A 5,503-nucleotide genomic window follows, 5' to 3' on the forward strand; every position below is an offset into this window, starting at 1 on the left:
TAAAGCTATTAACAACCTCAATCTCTTCACCATCTATTATAATGCTGCCAATTGTACCAGTGGTGAGAATGTTTATTTTCTTGATGTTGAGCTTCAATCTATAGGGAAGGCTGCAGTCCTTGACCTTCTACAGCAAGCACTTCAGGTCCTCCTCAGTTACAGCAAACAAATGTTTTAGTGCTTGAATATTTTATGCTTCTGAAGATTCTAATGGCAACTTAGGAATCCCTGAACAGTATAAATATTTAAATATTCTAACAGAAACATTTGATATTTGAATCCAGCAAGAATTATTTTGGAGGAAAATAGGTTTTGAAGGTTAGTCATTAAACATCATATGGAATGAAATTCTACTCTGAAACAAATTTGGTCTTTATGAATTAGATTATCCATTTAGACACTTTCTCTTGCAAAAGTAGCTTCCTGTTAGTAATGTTTTCAGGGACTCCGGAAGTTTCCATTTCTTTGCCATTGGGAGAATATTGCTAATTTTTGTCATGTAATTCACCAGAATGGAATTCTTTCAATGTATATTGGAATATTTTCTGTCTTACTAAAAAACACACACACAAACAAACAAACAAACAAACAAACAAAACTGCTATCAGGGACCTTTTCAGAGTGCTAAAGAGAAATGATGTCAGTCTAGGTGTGCCTCATGCAGGTGATGGACTTTGCAATCACTTGCTATGCATCATAAATCTGGACAATGACTAAGATGACAGAAGAAGAATTGATGCCTTTGAACTGTGGTTCTGGGGAAGAGCACTGAACATACTTTGGACTGCTGAGAGAACAAATAGGTCTGTTCTGGAGAGGTTGAAACCAATGTTGCCACGAGACAAGTTGTTGGAGAATACATCACGTTTGGAATGGTAAGAGGACAGTGAAGAAGAGGAAGACCTTGGGTGAGATAGATTGACATAATGACTAGGGTAAAGGGGTAGGTGTGTTGAAGGCAATGAGACTGGCTCAGAGTAAGACATGGTTCAGAGATGTTGTGCATAGATTACTATGAATTACATTTCACTCAATGACAGAGGACAACAGCAACAGCCATAGCAACAGCAATAGGATTCCTGATGGTACAGTGCATTAAATATACAGTTGCTAACCAAAAGATGATGGGTAAAATAGGGCAGATCCTGTGCACAAGAAAGATGAAGTAGTTTGCTGCTATACAGATTTATAGCCTTACAAAATTAATAACCATTTTTATTGTGTCTATCATTACCTCATCTTTTCAAGGTCCCCCCTGAATCTTTTTCATTTTCTTTACCTCCTTCTTCTACCTATCAAATGAGAATGATTGTATGAAACACATTGTGAATGAAGGGAAGTATGAAACACAAAGTATATGAGTTTTGTATGCAAACCAAATAAAAGGAAAATTAAAAAGAAAAAACCCAACACAACAGCAACAAAATTGCTAGGAAACTCTCAGGTGGTCTCTCATACCATGTATCACTCTCATACCATTTATCTCTGAGACCAGATATATTTTACAGTGAAATATATTAATATTCACAGATAATAAGAAATACATTTTTAAAACATCAGAACCTAGTAGGGAAAAAAGATCCACACCCTTGTAAACTCTATGGGACAATTCTACTTTATCCTACATGATTGGTCACTATGTATAGAAATGGCAGTATGTTTTTGTTTTAGTGATAAATAAAAGCTTCCCTCTAAATTGTTTCCATGAATATACTTAGACATTCAGACATAATAATATTTTCCACAATGTACTGTGTCTCCTTATAAATATTTGCTAAAGTTCTACAACAATTATTAGTCACAAGATTAATATTAATTTAATACTTAAAGTTTCCTTCCTCATCTGACTAAGACTTGGTCCAGATTGAAATTCTTCAGATAGTATAAGAGATATTGCAACATTTTATATGCTTGTTGTTGTTGAGTACTGTCAGATCAGAACAGACCCATAGCTGACCATCCTGTGGGTTTTCTGAAGCAGTTAATTGCATGAGAGGAGATTGCCCATATTTCTCTAGTGTAACAGCTGGTGGATTTGAACCTTGTGCATTAGGGATTGCAGTGCAGGTTCTTACCACTAGGCCACTAGCCTACAGCCTTATATGCTTACTAGGCTTGTATTTCCTTAAGCTTTCCCATACTCTCTAAGTCTTTGGAGTAGAAAATGAGGAGATGGGAGATGTAAAAGGCAATATTGGTTACCTGCCCTGCATGTGCTTACGAAGTTATGCCAAGTAATCTGGAAGACAATTACCTGGCCATCTGATTTGAATAGATCCCTATTTATTCCCATTCCAAAAAAAGATAACTAAAGAGATTTTGGGAATTATTGAACAAAATCACTGATATCGCACACAACCAAAATTCTGATTATTTAAAAACTACTGGAACCGATAACTAACAGAAATACAAACCAATTTTAGGAGAGCCCATGACTCTTGAGAGATTATTACTAATGCCAGATGGATCTTGGAGGAAAGCAAACAATATCAGATGAGTGTCTACCTGTGTTGCATTGACTATACAAAGGCATTTGACTTTATAGATCACAACAAATTGTGGCTAACCTTGAGAAGAATGGGAATTCAAGCACACCTGATTGTACTTGTGCGAAACCTTTGCTTGTATCAGTAAGCAGTCATCAGAACAGAGCACGGAAACACTGTATGGTTCAAAATCAGAAAAGGAGTCTATCAGGGATGTGTCTTGTCTACATGTCTTCTCAGTCTTTATGTGGAACAGAGGGTGGGTTTTGAGGAGAAATGTGGAATCAGAATTGTAGGAAGACTCAACAATATGTCTTATGCAGATGACACAGCCTTGCTTGCTGAAACTGAGGAAGATCTGAAGTGTTTGCTGCAGAAGGTGAGGGACTGTAGTCTTCAATATGGATTGAAGTTTGACATTAAAAAGACAAAGATTCTCACCACTGGGCCAATCAGCATTATCATGGTAGATGGAGAAAAGATCGAGGTTTTCAACAATTTCAGCTTGTTTGGCTCCACAATCAACATTTTTCATCAGGAGTCAGAAAACCACAAGATGGATTGCATTAGGGAAGTGTGCTCTTAGAGACCTCTCCAAAGTGCTAAAGAGCAATGATGTCAAAGTAGAGACTATAAAGTGCACCTGATCCAGGTCATGGCATTTGCAATTACTTGTTATGCATCACAGAGCTGGACAATGACTAAGGATTACAGAAGAAAGATTGATACCTTTGAGTTGTGGTGCTGGAGAAGAGTGTTGAACATTAAATGGGCCACCAACAAAACAAATTTTGTCCTAGAGAGGGTGAAACTGATTTATCCTTGGAGGCAAGGATTTTGAAGCTCTGTTTCACATACTTTAAGTATGTTGCCAGGAAGGACAAGTCTTTATAGAAGGAAATTATGCTTGGAAGGGTGGAGGGTCAACATAGGAAAGGAAGACCCTGGATGAGAATGATTGACGCAGTAACTGGGGTAATGGGGCTAGTTATGTCAGAGGCAGTGAGGCTGGCTCACGACAGATAGAATTCAATGCTATTGTGCATACAGTCACTGTGAGTCATAGGTAACCTGCTGGCACATAACAACAGCAAAAATAAACCAAAGAAGAAGGATGGCAACTCCATATTGGTAATATAGGAGTTCTAATAAAAGGCTATGTACTGAAATAATGCCTTGATCAGTAGGGCTAGACTTGAGTCTTTACAACTTACCATTCTCCCTCTGAGGGAGACAATGACTTTTATAGCTTGGATGCTGTAATGTCAGGGCCCTGGATCTCCAAGTCCACTCTGTTAATATTACAAACAGTGACTCAGCCAGCAAACGTGAGCTAGCAGCAAACAGTAACAGTCACATTTGGCCTTGTAAAAGCCTATTTCTCTATCTGCTGGCTCTTACACTCTGATCTGTCTCCCTCTTCTGCATGATCCCTTAGAACGTCAATAAAAGGCACCACAACTAAGTGTTATATAGACAATGTGGCTTCAGCCACAACAGTAATATATGTATAGCAAAACAACCTTATACCCAGGAAAAGATCAACACTTAAATATCATGTTTCTTGCATTGGGTGATGATCAAAATACCTAGAGTCATTTATTGTGGAGGACTTGCTTCTTTATCCAGTGTTTTCATCAGTTGATAAGCACAAACTTCTGTCACTTGGATTTATTTCTTTTCATGGCTATGTAAAAATATTTAATTTTTTTCCTCAATGATTATTTGCTTATATTATAAATCATGGGGTTGTACAATTTGATGGGTAGGGTGGGTGAGGGAAATTGAAAGAATCTGTTCTGGAAAACAATATATTAGAATTTTGTAAATAAATGAATATCATTAAAAAAATCCAAGGCACATAAACTTCACTTCCTCTCACACTTTATACAACTTGATACTTATTATCAAGCTTAGCTTTCACTATCTTTCAGAGTCTGGTACAACCTCATATTTTGCTTTAAGACAAAGCTATTCTATAGCTCTCTCTCTCTTATCTTTCCTAATAAAATTATCACCCATCCCATTATCTCATTACTTAGCTATAGAATTTCATGTACATTTTCATATATCTACTATGATTGCTCAATCTGTTTTGGCAAAACCCTCTATGCTGCAATGCATATCTTAGTGCTGTCTACAGACCTAACAACTGCTCTTGTGGTAGACTGCATCAAAGCTGTGAGTCCACTCCCCCTAGGAAAAGGGAAAGATGAAATAAAAGCAGAGTAGTACATATTTAATGGTTGGAAAGACAAGTATAAATACCAAAATGCATAAACCTTTCCTTTCTACTAGGATCACACTTACAGCTTATTTTTGGGTGACAATAACAGCCATTCCGTTAGACATTTTCCCTTGTTAAGAGTACTATATATCCTGTACTGGGGAAATCACTTGAAGGTTTGTGAGCAAAGATACTTATTCTGTTGTGAGCTAGAAAAGGAGACCCACTTCTATCTTTTGTTCTATAGCCAACATCCAAGTTCAGGGTAAGCATGACCGTGGGTGGGAGGATGGTGGGTTTTCAGTTAGGTTGATCCATTTCTATGCCTCTAGAGGGATGAAGTAACCTCCAAGTCTGTGAGGTATCCCACAAGTGTCAATATACAAATACATTTCCAGGTACTTGACATTCATTTAAACATTTAGAAAAACCTACCTCTTTGCTCTGTAAACACCCTGAGAAGATGTTTCTAGAGCCTATGGTGCCATGTGTATTATGATTCGTAGAACCTCAAATCTTATACAAAGGTCTAAACATGCTCAGTGTAAGCTGAATATGTTACTGTCTTGTTACATGCCATTTAGTTGCCTGTGATTCACAGCAACCTTATATGTACAATAGCTCTGAAACCTGCTCTATCCTGAGCCAGTCTTACTGACTCCAATGCACCTACCCCATTACCCCAGTTACTGTGTCAAACCATCAAATCCAGGGTCTTCCTCTCCTGTGCTGTCCTTCTACCCTTCCAAACATGATGTCTTTCTCCAAGGATTGGCCCCTTCTGGCCATG

The sequence above is a fragment of the Elephantulus edwardii genome, unplaced genomic scaffold (assembly GCF_000299155.1).
Source record: "Elephantulus edwardii isolate Elephantulus edwardi_28Jun2011 unplaced genomic scaffold, EleEdw1.0 scaffold00184, whole genome shotgun sequence".
In the NCBI taxonomy this organism is placed as follows: Eukaryota; Metazoa; Chordata; class Mammalia; order Macroscelidea; family Macroscelididae; genus Elephantulus; species Elephantulus edwardii.